At 41.0% G+C, this 20,962-nt stretch overlaps 1 long non-coding RNA gene across 3 annotated transcripts; it reads right to left on the bottom strand.

The window, feature by feature from the left end:
- Positions 1–567: 567 nt before the first annotated feature.
- LOC146658363 (uncharacterized) lies at positions 568–8,539 on the bottom strand. 3 transcript variants are annotated; one of them, XR_014913696.1, is made up of 3 exons: positions 8,450–8,539; positions 2,491–8,301; positions 568–1,694 (listed from the first exon to the last, which is right to left on the bottom strand). It is a non-coding gene; the product is annotated as an uncharacterized LOC146658363 (long non-coding RNA). The 3 variants fall into 3 exon arrangements; XR_014913697.1 differs by lacking the exon at positions 568–1,694 and having other exon boundaries at positions 2,338–2,651; positions 3,599–8,301; XR_014913695.1 differs by lacking the exon at positions 568–1,694 and having other exon boundaries at positions 2,338–8,301.
- Positions 8,540–20,962: the final 12,423 nt, after the last annotated feature.

Below are 20,962 nucleotides of genomic sequence, written 5' to 3'. Positions count from 1 at the left end.
TAAAGTTCCCAAAATATCAAGGACATTTTTGCCTCCATCTTTTCTTGGACTTTTTTTTTTTTACTAAAGACCACCATCAGCTTAAATTCAAATTGATGACTGTGAGCTTTGTATTCACAGCCTTGTTCAACTTCACTGAAGCACTTTTTGCAGCACTTACGGTTGATCTGATATCCTCGTGTTGGTGTTGTTCCCAGATCATCATACTAAATGTTGTTCCAGGATCAACATTGCAAGTGACCAATCAGAATGTTGTGACATCATACTTTTGCGACTTCGGGAAAAACCGGCGTAAAACAAAAAACTGTACTAAAGCTGCGTGAAACCGCCTCTGTCTGCCGATCAACGGACCCTGACCCTGACCCTAACCGTAACCCTTTAATAAACAGTAAGCAGAATTGATATTGTCCTTGCAACATTGGAATTTAATAAATGCACGAATGGCTTGGCGCGCAAAAGAATAACATCACAACAATGTGATTGGTCACTTGCAATGTTGAACCTGGAACAACATTTTCATGATGGTCTGGGAACAACACCAACACGAGGATATCGGATCATCCAGCACTTACAGCCTCGAGTCCTGTTGAGTACGACCCTTAGAGCTCGGCACACCTCGACCCTCACAAGCTCCATCAAATCAAAATTTCAAATTCTAATTTTATTTGTCACGTACACAGTCATACACAGTACGATATGTAGTGAAATGCTTGGACAACTGCTCGTGACCTAAAGAAAACAAAAAAGGAAAAGGCTATGAATAAGATAGGAAATAAATATGAAAATTTAAAAAGGGTAAATTTAACTAGGAAGGAATAAAATATAAATTAAGGTTAAAAATGAAATAACTGTACAACATAAATTAGAATGAAGGGTAAATTTAACTGGGAAGAATAAGATAAAATATATAAATTAAAGTTGAAAATAAAATAACTGTACAACAAAATACACAATATAGAACTATATAAGAATGTATGAAGAAATCTAAATATAAATAAATATATACACAATAACAGCAGCTGTACAAGTATTAACCGGAAATGAAGAATATAGTGACCAGTGTTGTGCAAAAACAAAGTCCAGAAAGTCCAGTGTGTGTGTAAGAACCATATGTGTGGGTCAGTACTGTGTGGTGGTGTGATTGAGAGACCGTATCGCCTGCGGGAAGAAGCTCCTCCTCAGTCTCTCTGTGTTGGTCTTCAGGGAGCGGAATCGCTTTCCTGACCTCAGCAGAGAGAACAGTCTGTTGTTGGGATGGCTGAGGTCCTTCACCATCTTCCTGGCCTTGGTCCAGCACCGCCTGCTGTAGATTGAGTGCAGGTCAGGGAGCTCGGAGTGGATGGTGCGCTCAGCTGACCGCACAACCCTCTGTAGAGCTCGTCTGTCCTGCATGGTGCTGTTCCCGAACCAGGTTAAGATGTTTCCCGCCAGGATGCTCTCTATGGTGCACGAGTAAAAGTTCCTGAGCACCTTGGAGGGCAGTTGGAAGTCTCTCAAGCGTCTGAGGTGGTAGAGACGCTGTCGGGCCTTTTTCACCACGGTGTTGATGTGACAGGACCATGACAGGTCCTGCGTGATGTGAACTCCGAGGTATTTGAAGCTGTCCACTCTCTCCACTGGGCACTCGTTGATGACGGGGGTCTGGTAGTTCCTCAAGGTCGATGCAGTGTTAATGCACAACCATCATCAGATCTCTGGAGAGAGTCAAAATGTTATGTTTTTTTTTTACTTTTAATACATTTCCAAGAAAACTGTGTTTTGTGTTACTTCTTCATTATTGGTAAATGGACTGGTTCTTATATAGCGCAGTCACAGCAGTAATATCTAACATTCACACACATTCACACTCTGACAGATGCATCGGAGAGCAACACGGGGTTTGTATCTTGCCCAAGGACACTGGAGCAGACTCAAACCAGCAATCTTCCAGTTAGTGACCAGCTCCACCACCTGAGCTACAGCCACCCCAGAATGTAAAAGTACTGTGTTTGAGATGAAAAATAAAATGAATCGCTTTTAGAAATAAGGCTGTAACATGACACAATGTAGAACAAATAGAGCACCGTGAATATTTTCCAGTTACACTGTAATTCATTAATGCTTAAATGTATATCTGAGTACAAATGTCATGAAAGCAGAATGAGTGCACGTGTGCTCACAAAGAGTATGTCTTATTGACAGAAATCTCCTGTTTCCTCCTGTTTATTTATTCGGGTAGTCAGGGTGGCTCTGCGAACATCACATGTTTGTTGTCTGAACCATCTGTCTGGCACCAGAGCAGAGAAAAGACAGAGACAGGGAAGAACAGAGAGTAGTAAAAGAGGAGAAGAGAGGTGGAGAACCTAAGCAAGGAGACAGAAAAGATATAGGTGGGGGTGGGGGTGCTGGATGACGTTCATGGCCAACTCTCTCTGTATTCATGGAGATCAACCACCCATGAGATGGGCCTAGAATACGAAACATGGATATCTCCCCTCCTCCTCCTCTTACCGAGTTCTTTTTACCCTCCCTTCTCATCTCTATGGAACAGGTTTCCACGGCAACTCTACAGGAGGTCAGAGGTCAGGTGTGGTGTAGGGTGGGGTGGTTGGGCATCTGAATGTGGGTCCATCTGGATGAGTGACCCGACATAATCAGATATCAATCCTACACTACAAGTGGGGTGAGAGACAGAGGGAGAGAGCGCTGAGATGATTAGTAAAGCTTGAGTTTGCTGTTGATGTGACGGTGTAGCGGTGTCACTGACATCATCTGTTAACCTCCTTCATGGTGACATTTAACAGCACTGAACGTAATGGAGTAAAAGTGAAAATGATGGAGCCGGGGAGACGCTGCCCGACGACGACAAAGTCTGAAACATGCCAGATGGCTGGTTCTGCACGCTGGCGCTCTGCCACACAGTTACCAGACCAGGATGAAATATTCATAATCCCTCATATATTTACATTAAATGTTTTTGGAGACTAAAGCAGGCATGCTCTCTGTCTTTAACTAACTCATGTTGACCCACCACGGGCTATTGGATAAATCAAATACCAGTAATCACTGATACTGAATAATTCACAGCAGCTGTAAAGCATTCTGGTTCCTGCCTGTGCACACGTCATACAGTGGCTCACACTGTGTGCTACAAACTGACAATGTCATTGTTTTTGAGGGACACCAGTTAATAAAATCTCGTCCTGAGTATTTGTATAATCATACCTGAAAAACAAATGTAGTAAAATTAACGTGTTCTGTTTTCGTTTATTACAAATGTATTTTGACAGCTGATTAAAGCCTGTAAATGTTTTCATAGGCTTTGTGTGGAAACAAAGGAAAGTTCTGTAAAAGTTACAGGAACAGTTGTCTTAATTCACAGGCAGCCAATTTCACAAATAAACAGGATTTAATCTCGATATAATTTTATCTTTACTCGTGTTTTTACATGACAGCTTGTCAGCCCTCTCACATCTCTGTTAAAAAATTTTCAGAGCAACTTTGGTTACAAAATGACAACAAAATCAACAAATGAGTGAACATGATGAACCTTATATAGGTCGGGATTCAAGTTAACGTATAATACTCTACATTATTATAAAGGCAGAGCAGGCTGTACCTGCTGTGGAGACTCAGGCCCACTCCTGAAGACCTTCTATGACTCTGTGGTGGCCTCAGCCATCTTTTACGGTGTGGTCTGCTGGGGTGGCAGCATCTCTGCTGGGGACAGGAAGAGACTGAACAGGCTGATCCGCAGGGCCAGCTCTGTTCTAGGATGCCCTCTGGACCCAGTGGAGGTGGTGAGTGACAGGAGAACGGTGGCTCAGCTGTCATCCCTGTTGGACAACATCTCCCACCCCATGCAGCAGACTGTGACAGCACTGAGCAGCTCCTTCAGTGGGAGACTGCGGCACCCACGGTGTGGGACGGAGAGATTTCGCAGGTCTTTCCTCCCCACTGCTGTCAGACTCCACAACAAAGACTTTAACTGATCAAACCCACACATGTGCAATAACACTAAGTGTAATTTTGCTGACAAAACATAGTATTTTATTCTACTTTATATAGTATGTTATTCTTTTTTTATCTTACTCTATTCTATTCCATTGTTTTTCTACAATTTAGCTGCTTGTAACTTTGTACTGTCCACGTTTTACTGTGACCCAACAAATTTCCCATGTGTGGACTAATAAAGGTTTATCTCATCTCACCTACAGGATCTGCCCGTGGAATTCCCTGTATGCAATATTGTAGGGTCTACCTTACAATACAAAGCACCTCAAGGCGACTGTTGTGATTTGGTGCTTTATAAATAAAATTGAATTGAGTTGAAGCTGTGCTGATGTTAACACCAAGGAGCTCTGTAGTTATTGAGTCAGCAGAGTCTGGTGACTTATGCACTGTGCACATGAGCTTCGTAGCTTTACATCAGCACACTTCATGGCCGACTTGCTGTGGTTCCTAAACGCTTCCTCTCACAGTGTATCTAGGAAGGAAGACATTTCACAGACTGGCTTGTTGCAACAGTGACATCCCGTTACATTACCACATTCTCGTTCACTGAGCTCACTGAGCCATCCTTCCACAGGTGTTTGCAAATGCAGATTACATGACCAGGCTTTATACACCTGTGTGTCTTATTCAACAAAGGTCACACACATCACACTGAGACCAGTTTAAAAAGGTTGTAGGAAACTGGATGGTGGCCCAAGAGGAGATTTTGCAGAAAACCGTTAGAGAAACAAGTTAATAACTTTAAATCCAGGTAAATGTGGTGAACCAAATTACCACAGAGGTGAAACGATCTGGTAGAGAGTTGGGAAAGAAAAAATGAAAACAGAACCCTGAACCTGCCCAGACCACGACACCGTGGCAATGAGACCGAAAATATCTGAGTTCAGAGATCAAGCAGTGTGGCAGTAATTTTGTCCCTACAGTGCAGGAGTGTGGCTGCACATCTCTCCATGGTGCACTGTGCCATCAGCTGCAAAGCCAACAAGGCAAGGCAAGGCAAGGCAAGTTTATTTGTATAGCACAATTCAACAACAAGGTGATTCAAAGTGCTTTACAGAGACATTAGAAACAAGAACAAATAAAAAGCATGATTTAAAGCACGATTGGCTGCGTTTGTTTTGTGTGTTTTTTGTTTTGCACATGCATGTTTACATAGGTTTCGTACCCCACAGCACAGGCACAGACTAATATCTATGGAAACTGACAAACATTAAAGGACGTCTACCTTAATAATTTGCCTTTTTGTTTTAAGTGCTGTGTTGGTGCAGGGTTGAAATGTGTTCAGAGTTATTATATAACAGCAGTGCTGAATCAGTCTGTGCTGTACAACATCGTCTTTACCACAGCGTCAAATGTGTCCAGTTTGCAGCCAATCAGAGCTGATTAGTTTACTCACTCTGCTGATGCTGCTCCCCCAGGAGACACTGCACTGGCCACAGCTGCCAGCACTCAACGATCTCAGTTTCCTTTAATGTTGTCAACATGCATGCTTGTATTCCTGTCATGGAAACTATCCAGAGAAGCCAAAACCACCAAGTTGTAATATAAAATTATATAACGCTCTTTAGTGCTTTAAAGTTGTGCATTTTGAGCATATGACATGTAATTATAAATAATTATAAATTATAAAATTATAAATACAAATACTGTATACTACATGTTTTTAATCCACTTTTCCATATGAGACTGAGGAATAATCTCTTTTTAAATGATGCCCTCTATTCTGTTCTAATTCTATCCTCATGTTAAAATGTGCTCAATTCTGATTAAAGAAAAAAGAAAGAGAGAGAAGACAACAACCAGAACACTAAATTATAGTGTTCAGTAGTCCCTCGAGCAACAGCTGTGACATGATTCGAGTGGAAGATCTGAACTCAGAGTCAAGGCCAGAATCTAAGAACCATAGATCCAAAGAGGGGACTGACATTTTTTACTGTTTTATTTTCATTTTGGATATTTGCTTTATCAGTACCTAAATGCTTCTTATATACATGGCTGTGGCCCACGTGGTAGAATAAGGTGGGCTGCCTACCAGTCGACGGGTCAGTGGACTGAACCATGGATCTTACAGTCCTCGGGGACTGAAGCTCAACTATGAGTGCAAACTGAGTATATTATAAACGCACCAGTCCACTTACCATGGATACACACAGTCCCAGAATCCCACAGATCTCATTTTCCAATTTTATCAAAACTTGCAGCTACAGCAGAATGAAGATGGTGAGTTCAAAGTCAGCCTGACTCCATGCATCAACGTGGTCGACGGTTCGTTTTCTCCTGTTTTTGACTGAGTGTCAAATCTCCACTGTGTCAGATTTAGTACAAAAATACATCAATTTCAAATCATGTATTCTTACTCAGAATGTGAAGAGATTAAACTATTAAACTTTTCCACCACATGAAGACATCTGAATTAATTTGGTAGATCATCTTGTGCTGTCCTTCAGGTCCAATTTCACAAATGAAGAGACAGCATAGTTTTAGTAAGAAAGATGGTGAATCATAAACATGCTGTAATTGTTATTGTCACAATCGTGTATTTCAAGTCAGACAGAGGCGATTCAAACGTATTTAGATGCTAATATTTGCTAATACGATCTAAGTGCTTTTCTGTAGAGGCTGTTTAATGTTCTCAGTACACATTTTAACCAAGTGATAACAGTCTTAACTCATCCAGCATTTCCATGATGGCAGCATGGTCTAATTTCTTTCACAGAGCAGATTTAAGCCGTGTTATCCCATTTGCTGACCTCTGAGGCCATGTTTACATTGATTGTATTATCAAGTCTTCAGTGACAGGAAAGATGTGCAGTTTTCTCTGTAGTCTTTGTAACTCAGTGAGGCAGGAGCTTTTTGCACTGTGGACTGTTTTACTTGCTTTTTTGAAAAATACCTTTTCAAACAAGTTTCATAGTTCTGCAAATAACAACTGCTTACATTTAAATGAGTGCACATCCTGCACGAGACTGTGTGCACAAGATAAGCTGTTATCCTTATTAAAGACATGTCCTTTGAACACTGTGGTAGCAGAACAGAGAGTAATAATTACAGTTTAGTTTATACATATTTGAAAAAGCGATGTAATTCACCTATAATTGTTTGATTTAAAATTCAGTGTGCTGATGTACAAAATATGACTGAAGTGCAGATTTTCAGCTTCAGGGGATTTAAAACAAAGTGCAATAACTGTTTAGGAACTGCATTATTACATGATTATTCTATAGTCTCCCAACGTAAGAAATAATAGGACAAACTAACATGATTTTCAACTTGATGATTATTTTCAGTACTTGTATGGAAGTCATTTGCAGTCAGTGAACCCATGGACAAAAAGTACAGCAGGAATGCTTCATATGGCCTCTGTCACCACCAAGGTTGACTCTTACAGATAAAGAAATTAAGAATTGTACATTTTCAGTGCTTGAATTGTTTTGATATTTATTGACAAGACTTCTTTTACAGTTTATTTTTGTTTTTCCTTTGTAAATCAGAAGTAAAATTCCCATTTCAATACTGTACAACATAATGCTGAATTCAGCATTAGAGTTCTATTTTATTTATATGTCACCTCAAGGCACTTTATGTTAGAAGACTGAACAATAATATGGAGAAAACCCCAACAATCAAACAACCCCCTCTGAGGATGCACTTGGTTACAGTGGGAAGGAAAAGCTCCCTTTTAACAGGAAGAAACCAGCTGAACGAGGTTTAGGAAGGGGCGGCGCCATCTGCTGCGACCGTCTGGAGATCCGAGGAAAGAGAAGACAAAAAAGGACAAAAAGGAAACTATAGGGGAGAGAGCCAGAATTTAATAACTGCTAATGATTGATAGGACGTTTCTAATTTTAGAAATACTGCACAAATGCAAGAAAGCAGTCCTACATCTTTGTTTAGGATCCACAGTGAAGGACATAGCCTACATAAAAATACTCCAAGATGCCTCAGTGTTACTCGAGGCACAATAATGCCATCCTGAGTAAGCAGTAGCTCAGTTTTATCGGAATCTAGAAGCAGGATATTAGACGTTATCTGGGTTTTCATGTTTTTGAGAGTGTTGAACTTACTGGTGTCATCTGGCTTCATGGATACAGTGTTGCCAACTCCTCAATAAGGAAAATCGCTATTGGCTGTCCTAAAAGTCGCTAGAAGTCGCTAAATGACGTCATCGCCTAATTTGTATAATTGGTCACCCAATGTAATTGTAGTGTTTTCAACGAGGATGTTGGTGACACCGAGTTAAACCACAAATGAAGACCCTGGAGTTTAGTTGCAGCTTGTTTAATTGTCTCCATGAACATGTGGTGAAAACTGAAATGACAGAAAATAAACTCCATCTCAACAGGCAGAAGCATGTTTACATCAATAAAATGCATTACTCTCACTAAAACATTCATGTTAGCAAATACACATTAATATCCAAAGTTATCTGTACAAACTGTCATATAAAGTAACTTACGGCGTTCCGGCCTGATAATTCGGAGTAGATGGCATTAGATTACATCTCCATACTGCCTTTAGCATGAGCCTGTTTCTCAGCAAAACCGAGCGCTTGACCCAAACCGGAAGTGCTCGACCGGAACCGGAAGTGCCCCGCCAGAACGGGAAATACATTTTAGCGATATTTTCCTTTTAACTAAAACGTATGTAAAGCATGAATTATTCATTTTAACAACACATTAATTTTTTAATGGCAAATCTTGAACCTATTTATTCAGAGAAACGCCTTAAGGGCAACACAGTAATTGTAACCTACGTTGTGGAAGAGACATAAAGTGAGTAAAAAACGTCCTTAATGCATTTAGAGTTTATTTAGAACTACAAATTAAATTTGTTTTAGCAATTATTGTTTTTTTTCAATGTCACTTTCCAACCTTATTCCTTTATCTGGGTTTGAACCGACAAGTAACTCCAGGCACTCTGGTGGAGTTACTTTGTGTGTGTGTGTTTATAAGTAGTTTTAAACCTTGTGATCCACAAAACAGCATAACATTAAAGAAGAACTGACTGCGTTACAGTCAGTGCAGGAGCAGCGGCTTCGCTCATGCGCGATTCATTTGCAATTTGGACGCATAGGGGTGAACATCTTCTGCCCTGATAGCAGCTGGGGGAGGACTATCCTTTGCCTGTGAGCGCTTTGGAACGGGCGAGGTGCCCACGGCAGCACCGCTGCTTGTTGAGAGTAAAAGCGATACTCGCTTTCACGTCAAAAAGTCGTCATAAATAAGTCTCCAATAACACCAGAAAAAGTCGCCAGATTTGTCGCTAGTCGCTTTTTAGAAAAAATGTCGCTAAGGGGGTCTGGAAACTCGCTAAATATGGCGAAAAGTCGCAAAGTTGGCAACACTGCATGGATAGATACAGTGGGGCAAAAAAGTATTTAGTCAGCCACCGATTGTGCAAGTTCCCCCACTTAAAATGATGACAGAGGTCAGTAATTTGCACCAGAGGTACACTTCAACTGTGAGAGACAGAATGTGAAAAAAAAATCCATGAATTCACATGGTAGGATCTGTAAAGAATTTATTCGTAAATTAGGGTGTAAAATAAGTATTTGGTCACCTCAAACAAGGAAAATCTCTGGCTCTCACAGACCTGTAACGTCTTCTGTAAGAAGCTTTTCTGTCCCCCACTCATTACCTGTATGAATGGCACCTGTTTGAACTCATCATCTGTATAAAAGACACCTGTCCACAGCCTCAAACAGTCAGACTCCAAACTCCGCCATGGCCAAGACCAAAGAGCTTTCTAAGGACACCAGGAAAAGTATTGTAGACCTGCACCAGACTGGGAAGAGTGAATCTACAATAGGCAAGCAGCTTGGTGTGAAAAAATCAACTGTGGGAGCAATCATCAGAAAATGGAAGACATACAAGACCACTGATAATCTCCCTCGATCTGGGGCTCCACGCAAGATCTCATCCCGTGGGGTCAAAATGATCATGAGAACGGTGAGCAAAGATCCCAGAACCACACGGGGGGACCTGGTGAATGACCTGCAGAGAGCTGGGACCAAAGTAACAAAGGTCACCATCAGTAACACACTACAACGGCAGGGAATCAAATCCCACAGTGCCAGACGTGTTCCGCTGCTGAAGCCAGTGCATGTCCAGGCCCGTCTGAAGTTTGCCAGAGAGCACATGGATGATACAGCAGAGGATTGGGAGAATGTCATGTGGTCAGATGAAACCAAAGTAGAACTTTTTGGTATAAACTCAACTCGTCGTGTTTGGAGGAAGAAGAATACTGAGTTGCATCCCAAGAACACCATACCTACTGTGAAGCATGGGGGTGGAAACATCATGCTATGGGGCTGTTTTTCTGCCAAGGGGACAGGACGACTGATCCGTGTTAAGGACAGAATGAATGGGGCCATGTATCGTGAGATTTTGAGCCAAAACCTCCTTCCATCAGTGAGAACTTTGAAGATGAAACGAGGCTGGGTCTTCCAACATGACAACGATCCAAAACACACCGCCCGGGCAACAAAGGAGTGGCTCCGTAAGAAGCATTTGAAAGTCCTGGAGTGGCCTAGCCAGTCTCCAGACCTCAACCCCATAGAAAATCTGTGGCGGGAGTTGAAAGTCCGTGTTGCTCGGCGACAGCCCCAAAACATCACTGCTCTCGAGAAGATCTGCATGGAGGAATGGGCCAAAATACCAGCTACTGTGTGTGCAAACCTGGTAAAGACCTATCGTAAACGTTTGACCTCTGTTATTGCCAACAAAGATTATGTTACAAAGTACTGAGTTGTATTTTTGTTATTGACCAAATACGTATTTTCCACCCTGATTTACGAATAAATTCTTTACAAATCCTACCATGTGGATTCATGGATTTTTTTTTTCACATTCTGTCTCTCACAGTTGAAGTGTACCTCTGGTGCAAATTACTGACCTCTGTCATCATTTTAGGTGGGGGAACTTGCACAATCGGTGGCTGACTAAATACTTTTTTGCCCCACTGTAAAGATGGATATTGTGTGCATGTGGGCAGGGTTAGGGTAAATCTGGGTCCAAAACTCTGTCTGCTTCAGGTCCCAAAGTCAAATGAACAGTGCGACGTCACTGAGAGCTAAAAACTGTCTAAATTCTTTCACCTTTAATAAAATGATCAGCATTGCTGCTTTACCAGGTGTAACAGTTAAGTTTAACGTCCAGGCATCCATGAAAACAGAATTTATTACATTTAACAGTTAGAAGTTAGCAGGAAGTTAGCGGAAGTTAGCTTGCTAGTTTTGCTAGTTACCCAAGCACGATATTGCATGTTCTGACTGAGAGATTTCTGAAACAATTCAAACGTACACTCTGCTATCACTTCCAACATAAATGAAGACAGAAAAATAAACAGCAGTGACGTTTGTAGGGTTACTGAAGTTGGGCTAGCTGGTATATAATGATGTGCTACGTGATCTCTAGCGACACAGCTATGTTAGCATAACATAAACAGTGAAGCTGGAGGATGAACTTTTTTCCACTCGATAAAAGTTTACGTGAGGGTTCCTGATGGTTAGGGACAAATGTAGTCGCATAGCAGGATGCTGTAAACAGACCAAATTTCAGTCAGGAGAACAACTGAGATAATCCATCCACAATATGAGGTTAGTCATTAATATACTGCAACAACATGGGAACAGAGCAGCTGCGAGAGAATTCAGCATTAATGAATCAATGTTACAGAAGTGGAGGAAGCAAGAAGAATGAGTTGAGTAAAGTTTGATTTATCTGACTGCTTTGTTTCGCTTAATGTGTCTTATAATCCCGTGCACCTTAGGGTCCGAAAAATACATATGTGGCTTTTTTATTTGGCACACTGCAGTTTAATGTTGCAAAGCACCTCTTTTTAACTTCAGTGGATATCATACATGGTTATGCTCAGGATATGTCAGCCCATTTCTACTGGAGATGCCCTTTGGTTAAACTTTCAGCAAGGAATTTGCATTTTCACTGTTACATTTTTATATAGCTTTAATGCACATAAAAAACAGCTGCTTGTTTAAGTGAAAATAAATGGATTGTGGAGTTTTATTTTGTATTTTGTCTCGCATCAATTATATTGTCAGTTATATCGTTATCACAAATTTTCAAATATATATCGTGATCAATATTTTTGGCCATATTGCCCTGCTCTAATCATATAATAATAGTGGATTGGATTTATATAGCGCTTTTCAAGGCACCCAAAGCGCTTTACAATTCCATTATTCATTCACTCTCACATTCACACACTGGTGGAGGCAGCTACAGTTGTAGCCACAGCTGCCCTGGGGCAGACTGACAGAAGCGAGGCTGCCATATCGCGCCATCGGCCCCTCTGGCCAACACCAGAACGAGCACTTCGCTCTCACACTGCAGGCCTACTTGTTGTTCCTAGAGTATTTAAAAGTAGAATGGGAGGCAGAGCCTTCAGTTTTCAGGCCCCTCTTCTGTAGAACCAGCTTCCAGTTTGGATTCAGGAGACAGACACTATCTCTACTTTTAAGATTAGGCTTCAAACTTTCCTTTCTGATAAATGTTAGAATTAGGACTGGATCAGGTGACCCTCCAAGGGTCAAAAGGAACCGTTTCTAAGTCATACAGCAATAGGTTTATGCTGCTGATGCACCGAGCATTTGTCCTTTACAGTCACTGTACTTCACAGTGGTTGTCACCTGAAATGATTTTTAGTTAACAGATTCTCAGAAATGAACTAACTGCGTGTTTGGTTACTGTACAGAGTATTAGTATGCACCAAGCAGGATTAGCCACTGAACTGAATTAAATGATTTAAAAGTCAATGATTAGTGTATTATTAAATATTTTTGTGAAGCATTTTGCCACGCTGTTTTTAAGTGTCAAACTAATAAACTTACCAATATCATCATCTTCTTTGAATTTTTATCATTATTATTATCATTAGTGGTAGTAACAGTAGGTCTTTGCACCTAACCATCCCTATTGAAAAGGGCAGGTCATAAAATACCCTTTAATGGAATAAAGGATCATTACAGATAAACTAAGAACACACACATTAAAGACATTCAACATATCCCCACATTTAGTTGTGAGCCTTCAGTTAAGAAAAATATTCACACATAGCATCTTGTCATCTTTGTCCTCCTTCAAATCATCACTTTGTGTGTAAATAAGACACTTCTATGTAATGTAGGCCAGGAAACAGGCACATAAAGGGATATGTTGACCTCAACCTCAGTAAAGAGCTATTGTCTGTAAAATACATGTTTAGGTAATCACTCATACAGAGTAAGAAAACAGGCATCTCCTTAAATTAACATGTAAAACGAATCATTTAAAGCACAATGGAAATAAAATTACATAAAAGCCAACGAGTTCTCTTCCAGCTTGTGGAAACAGAGAAAGCGGGACCCATGCAGATGGGAATGTGTAGCACGTGGGTGATTTCAAGTGAAATAACCTCTAATTATGCTGTAAAACACAGCCAGAGGCAGCTGAGAACAATGCCGGACCTACCGAGGGTCGCAGCATGACTTAAACACTATCAGCTGTGCTCACACTGTCAGCTTGTTCGATCAAAGTTTACACCCAAGACCTGCCTTCTCTCTCTCGAAGTCATTATCAGGTTGTCTTTCCACACCTTTATCTCTTCGTGTGTGAGAGGACATATCTACCTTCGAAATCACCTGTAAAGACAGATTTCATTTTTATCACATCCAAACTAATTTTGAACTTTTTATTTAAAAATTGTGCTGAAAACATAAATTTGTTTGAAATCACTTATGAACCCCATATTTTCTCTAGTTGTTCCACTTTCTATATAATTACAATCATTTGGCATCAGTGAGGTGATTTCGTCTAATGACAACATAACAACATTATAACAACATAATAACCCTGTGACTGTCCACTTTCTGCCGTGACCCAACAAACATGTGGGACTTATAAAGGTTTATCTGATCTTAATAAGAACATTGTTAGTGTATGTTATATGGTAAATAAATCCACTATTGTTTAAGGAAATATGTAGGGTCCATGAAAGACTGGTAGCTTCAGTTACTGTGTTACACCAAGTTCCACTGTGGAAAGAGATGAATGCGTATACTACATTATACTACGGTATACTACGGTGGCGCTGTCACTTGGTGTTCGCTCGCTCTGCGGTAGAGTATCACTTCCTGTTCCTGCTCAAACACAGTGGTGTTTCTGAGTAGCTTATTTGCTTAGCAATTTAATTAACAACTTTTAAATACATTCTTTTTCATAGTATAATCTTCACATGCTTCATTCGAAGCACACTTTCTGTGTACTCACTACCTAATTTATAGCCAAAGTATTCGCTCACTGTCTCTGTACTGTTTCGCTAGCTTAGCTTAGCTCGTAGCCGACTCATTAGCACCATGGCTACTTCACCTGTCCCTCCTGCACTTTCTTGCTCATTGTGTCAGATGTTTAGTTACTCCTCGGCCTCCTTTAGCAGTAATGATATCTGTAACAAATGTAGCATATTTGCAGCTCTGGAGGCCAGGATTACTCAATTGGAGACTCGGCTTCGCACCCTTCATTCACCCATAGCTAGCCAGGCCCCTGTAGCTGGTGCAGCCGAAGATAGCGTAGGCCCCGCTAGCTGTTCCCCGGCAGACCCCAAGCAGCTGGTGAAAGAGGGCGGCTGGGTCACGGTGAGGAGGAAGCATAGTCCTAAACAGAAGCCCCAGGTACACCACCAACCCGTTCATGTGTCTAACCGTTTTTCCCCACTCGGCGACGCACCCGCCGGGGGTCAAACTCTGGTAATTGGTGATTCTGTTCTCAGACATGTGAAGCTAGAGACACCGGCAACCATAGTCAATTGTCTTCCAGGGGCCAGAGCAGGCGACATTGAAGGAAATTTAAAACTGCTGGCTAAGGGTAAACGTAAATTCAGTAAGATCATAATTCACGTCGGCAGTAATGACACCCGGTTACGCCAATCGGAGGTCACTAAAATCAATATTGAATCGGTGTGCAACTTTGCTAAAACAATGTCGGACTCTGTAGTTTTCTCTGGTCCCCTCCCCAATCAGACCAGGAGTGACATGTTTAGCCGCATGTTCTCCTTAAATTGCTGGCTGTCTGACTGGTGTCCCAGAAACGATGTGGGCTTCATAGATAATTGGCAAATCTTCTGGAGGAAACCTGGTCTTGTTAGGAGAGACGGCATCCATCCCACTTTGGATGGAGCAGCTCTCATTTCTAGAAATATGGACAAATTTATTAAACCCCCCAAAATATGAGTATCCAGAGTTGGTACCAGGAAGCAGAGTTGCAGTCTTACACGCCTCTCTGCAGCTTCTCTCCTCCTGCTACCCCCCCAAAAACCCATCTCCATAGAGACTGTGTCAGCTCCCAAACAGACAAAAAACAAACTAAAAACCAGCAACAAACAACTTAAACATAAACAATCACAAAGAAAGAACAATACAGTATCCACATCTGAACCAAAGAGTAAAACAGTGAAATGTGGATTATTAAATATTAGGTCTCTCTCCTCCAAGTCTCTGTTAGTACATGACTTAATAATTGATCAACAAATCGATTTACTCTGCCTTACAGAAACCTGGTTGCAGCAGGATGATTATATTAGTTTAAATGAATCAACACCCCCGAGTCATTCTAACTACCAGAAATCTTGAAGCACAGGCCGAGGGGGAGGTGTGGCAGCAATTTTTCACACCGGCCTATTAATTAATGAGAGACCAAGACAGACTTTTAATTCATTTGAAAGCCTGATGCTTAGCCTCGTCCACCCCAGCTGTGAAACTCAGAAACCAGTCTTACTTGTTATCATCTATCGTCCACCTGGGCCTTACACAGAGTTTCTGTCTGATTTCTCAGACTTTATATCTAATTTAGTTCTGAGCTCAGATAAAATAATTATTGTGGGTGATTTTAACATCTATGTAGATGCTAAAAATGACAGCCTCAACATGGCATTTAATCTGTTATTAGACTCAATTGGCTTCTCTCAAAATGTAAAAGAACCCACCCACCACTTTAATCACACTCTAGATCTTGTTTTAACATATGGCGTAGAAACTGAACATTTAACAGTGTTTCCTGAAAACCCTCTCCTGTCTGATCATTTCCTGATAACATTTACATTTACAATAATTGATTACACAGCGGTGGAGAGTAGACGTTTATCACAGTAGATGTCTTTCTGAAAGCGCTGTAACTAAGTTTAAGAATATAATCCACCCACTGTTATCATCTTCAATGCCCTGTACCAACACAGAGCAGAGCAGCTATCTGAACGCTGCTCCAACAGAGGTCGATTATCTTGTTAATAATTTCACCTCCTCACTACGTACGACTCTGGATACTGTAGCTCCTGTGAAAACTAAGGTCTCTAATCAGAAGTACCTGACTCCGTGGTATAATTCTCAAACACGTACCCTAAAGCAGATGACTCGTAATCTGGAGAGGAAATGGCGTGTCACAGATTTAGAGGATCATCATTTAGCCTGGAGAAATAGTTTGCTGCTTTATAAGAAAGCCCTCCGCAAACCCAGAACATCTTACTATTCATCACTGATTGAAGAAAATAAGAACAACCCCAGGTTTCTCTTCAGCTCTGTAGCCAGGCTGACAAACAGTCAGAGCTCTGTTGAGCCAACCATCCCTTTAATGTTAACTAGTAATGACTTCATGAACTTCTTCACAAATAAAATTTTTATCATTAGAGAAAAAATTACCAGTAATCATCCCACAGATGTAATATTATCTACAGCTACTCTTAGTACCATTGATGTTAAGTTAGACTCTTTTTCTCTAATTGATCTTTCTGAGTTAACTTCAATAATTACTTCCTCCAAACCATCAACGTGTCTTTTAGACCCCATTCCTACAAAACTGCTCAAAGAAGTCCTGCCATTAATTAATTCTTCGATCTTAAATATGATCAACCTATCTCTAATGATCGGCTATGTACCACAGGCCTTCAAGCTGGCTGTAGTCAAACCTTTACTCAAAAAGCCATCTCTAGACCCAGCAGTCTTAGCTAATTATAGGCCAATCTCCAACCTTCCTTTATATCAAACATCCTTGAAAGAGTAGTTGTCAAACAGCTAACAGATCATCTGCAGAGGAATGGTTTATTTGAAGAGTTTCAGTCAGGTTTCAGAGCTCATCACAGCACAGAAACAGCTTTAGTGAAGGTTACAAATGATCTTCTTATGGCCTCTGACAGTGGACTCATCTCTGTGCTTGTCCTGCTAGACCTTAGTGCAGCGTTCGATACTGTCGACCATAATATCCTATTAGAGCGATTAGAACATGCTGTAGGTGTTACAGGTACTGCACTGCAGTGGTTTGTATCATATCTATCTAATAGACTCCAGTTTGTGCATGTAAATGGAGAGTCCTCTTCACACACTGAGGTTAATTATGGAGTTCCACAGGGTTCAGTGCTATGACCAATTCTGTTTACACTATACATGCTTCCCTTAGGCAGCATCATTAGAAGACATAGCATACATTTTCACTGCTATGCAGATGACACCCAGCTCTATCTGTCCATGAAGCCAGATAACACACACCAATTAGTTAAACTGCAGGAATGTCTTAAAGACATAAAGACCTGGATGGCCGCTAACTTTCTGCTTCTTAATTCAGATCAAACTGAGGTTATTGTACTCGGCCCTGAAAATCTTAGAAATATGGTATCTAACCAGATTCTTACTCTGGATGGCATTACCTTGTCCTCCAGTAACGCTGTGAGGAACCTTTGAGTCATTTTTGACCAGGACATGTCCTTCAATGCACATATTAAACAAATATGTAAGACTGCGTTCTTCCATTTGCGCAACATCTCTAAAATTAGAAATATCCTGTCTCAGAGTGACGCTGAAAAACTAGTTCATGAATTTATTACTTCCAGGCTGGACGACTGTAATTCATTATTATCAGGATGTCCAAAAAACTCCCTGAAAAGCCTTCAGCTAATCCAAAATGCTGCAGCAAGAGTCCTGACAGGGACTAGAAAGAGAGAGCAGATTTCTCCTGTTTTGGCTTCCCTTCATTGGCTTCCTGTTAAATCCAGAATTGAATTCAAAATCCTGCTCCTCACATACAAGGTCTTAAATAATCAGGCCCCATCTTATCTTAATGACCTTGTAGTACCAGATCACCCTATTAGAGCACTTCGCTCTCGCTCTGCAGGCCTACTTGTTGTTCCTAGAGTATTTAAAAGTAGAATGGGAGGCAGAGCCTTCAGTTTTCAGGCCCCTCTTCTGTGGAACCAGCTTCCAGTTTGGATTCAGGAGACAGACACTATCTCTACTTTCAAGATTAGGCTTCAAACTTTCCTTTTTGCTAAAGCATATAGTTAGGGCTGGACCAGGTGACCCTGAATCCTCCCTTAGTTATGCTGCAATAGACGTAGGCTGCCGGGGATTCCCATGATGCATTGAGTTTTTCCTTTCCAGTCACCTTTCTCGCTCACTATGTATTAACAGACCTCTCTGCATTGAATCATATCTGTTATTAACCTCTGTCTCTCTTCCACAGCATGTCTTTATCTTGTCTTCCTTCTCTCACCCCAACCAATCACAGCAGATGGCCCCGCCCCTCCCTGAGCCTGGTTCTGCCGGAGGTTTCTTCCTGTTAAAAGGGAGTTTTTCCTTCCCACTGTTGCCAAAGTGCTTGCTCATAGGGGGTCATATGATTGTTGGGTTTTTCTCTGTATCTATGAAGCGCCTTGAGGCGACTTATGTTGTGATTTGGCGCTATATAAATAAAATTGAATTGAATTGAAATTATACTACAGTATACTACAGTATACTACAGTATACTATGTGTACATTCTGGACGACAAAGTTAGCAGTAAAGCAGAATAAACTACTCTTCGGTGTACTAACAACTATCAATAGGTTACTTTGATACAGAAAAATAACAATTCTCCGGTTTTTAAGAATTTCATTTAGAAATCTGATTTTAAAAAAATTTTGGGAGTGAGAAGGAGAACCCAAATGCAGAACACAAGAGAAGACAGAACCAAGTTTAAACAAAACGTGAGCCATTTATTTGTGCCGACAAACATGAATACAAAAAGGCAAAAACGAACAATGGGGAAAACTAAAACCTAAAGTGGGAAAAACTAGACTGTGACGACTATGAAAAAGACATGAACATGATTCAGAGCAGGAGCATGCGGAAACACATGAACATGAAACCTGAAGTACCCGAACGCTTGACATGACATGAAGGGAGGAAAACAGACGACCTGAAAAGACTGAATGAAACACAGGAGGTGATCAGGGGAAGTGGAAACACCTGGAAAACCAGCTGACACAAATGAACATAACAGCGTCACAGGAAAGAGTACAACTAAACACACTGAACATAGAAACACAAGGCTTTCAAAATAAAACAGTAAACACGGCGAGACATAGACATGACAACACAGGCTTGACAACATGAAACATGCGGACGAGAAATACATGACAACTAGCACAGAAGCCTGGGCGAAACACAGACTAAACTAAAACTCACGGCCAATTAATAATAATCCAAAACTCCACATTATGCTCAAAATATAACAAAGCAGATCAAAACACACTGAAAGCAGCAGGTCACAGACCCAGCCCCTGACAGAAGCCTTCTTCAAATGAAGAATGACCTTCATTTGTTAAAGCAATGATAGACTGTTTCTGGTAACTATAATTTATATAGTATGGTAAAGGTGGCTAATCCTGCTTGGTGCATACTGATACTCAGTACAGTAACCAAACACACAGTTAGTTCATTTCTGAGAATCTGTTAACTAAAAATCATTTCAGGTGACAACCTCTGTGAAGCACTGATGATAGCATCAATCAATCAATCAATCAATCAATCAATCAATCAATCAATCAATCAATCAATAAAAAGGGGGTTAAAGCTCTAAGAGCACTTGTAGTAGCTACAAAAACCCAACACATTTATGCTTTTGGTATTGATTAGGGTCTCTATCAAGAGCACCAGCTAAAGCACACCAAACATTAAAGCTGTTCTGCATGTTGCAGGTTTTGCTGAAGCTTTAGCCTCTGCAGACTCCACCCTCTCGTCTCTGCACGTGGGAAAGAGGTGAAGTTGTAATAGAAACCTCTGTTTCTACTGAGTGACCTATTTTCAAAGCTTTCAATGTTATAGAACTTTTACAGGATGGTGAAAAAAAGCTGTTACTTGCAGTCATCAACTGTTGTTCTTTGTTACAAAATAATACTTTAAAAATAAAACTGCACCTTTCATTTGAACAACTTTGAGATAAAACTCCTGTTTCGTGACAGTGTTCTAACCTGTATTCTACAAAGTATCCAGATAAGTTGAAAGTTAACATATGGCTCTTTCCTTATGACTTTCATCTCAATATCATCATGTCATTAAAGCCAAATAAATTTCCAATTACAGACTTTCCCCCCAAGCATGTGGCCTTATATCATCCAATCAGCAACAAAGGCACACCTTTACCTGTGATTAGACTGTCTGACCTGACCTCCCAGGGCTGCATGTGTGATATCATTAACATCCAATAAGAGCAATTCATAAGCCTTATTCTGGCTGATGAGGACCATCATCAAGAAGGCACGAAGCAATTAGTACATGCACGGTGCTTTCATTAATTAGCACAAGTGCAGAACATTCAGGAAGCGACCAAAGGCCAGACTCATTACAAGAGACAGTGTAGTGTCAGCATCGCTGTGTTGGAGCAAGAAAACACTGATGTTTAAGCTGGGGGACGAACCTGTGTGTGTGTGTGTGTGTGTGTGTGTGTGTGTGTGCGTGCGTGTGTGTGTGTGCGTGTGTGTGTGTGTGTGTGTGTGTGTGCGTGCGCGTGCGTGCGTGTGTGTGTGTGTGTGCGTGTGTGTGTGTGTTTGTTTGTGTGTGTTCATGTGTGTTCGTGTTTGTTTGTGTGTGTGTCTGTGTCTTCGTGTTTGTTTGTGTGTTTGTGTGTGTTTGTGTGTGTGTGTTCGTGTGTGTTCGTGTTTGTTTGTGTGTGT

This window comes from Rhamphochromis longiceps, linkage group LG11 (genome assembly GCF_057381845.1).
Source record: "Rhamphochromis longiceps isolate RC_006_pf linkage group LG11, R_longiceps_female_GT1.1, whole genome shotgun sequence".
Lineage (NCBI taxonomy): Eukaryota > Metazoa > Chordata > Actinopteri > Cichliformes > Cichlidae > Rhamphochromis > Rhamphochromis longiceps.
The sequence above is the reverse complement of the archived record's forward strand: the minus strand, read 5'-3'. Positions and strand labels throughout refer to the sequence as shown.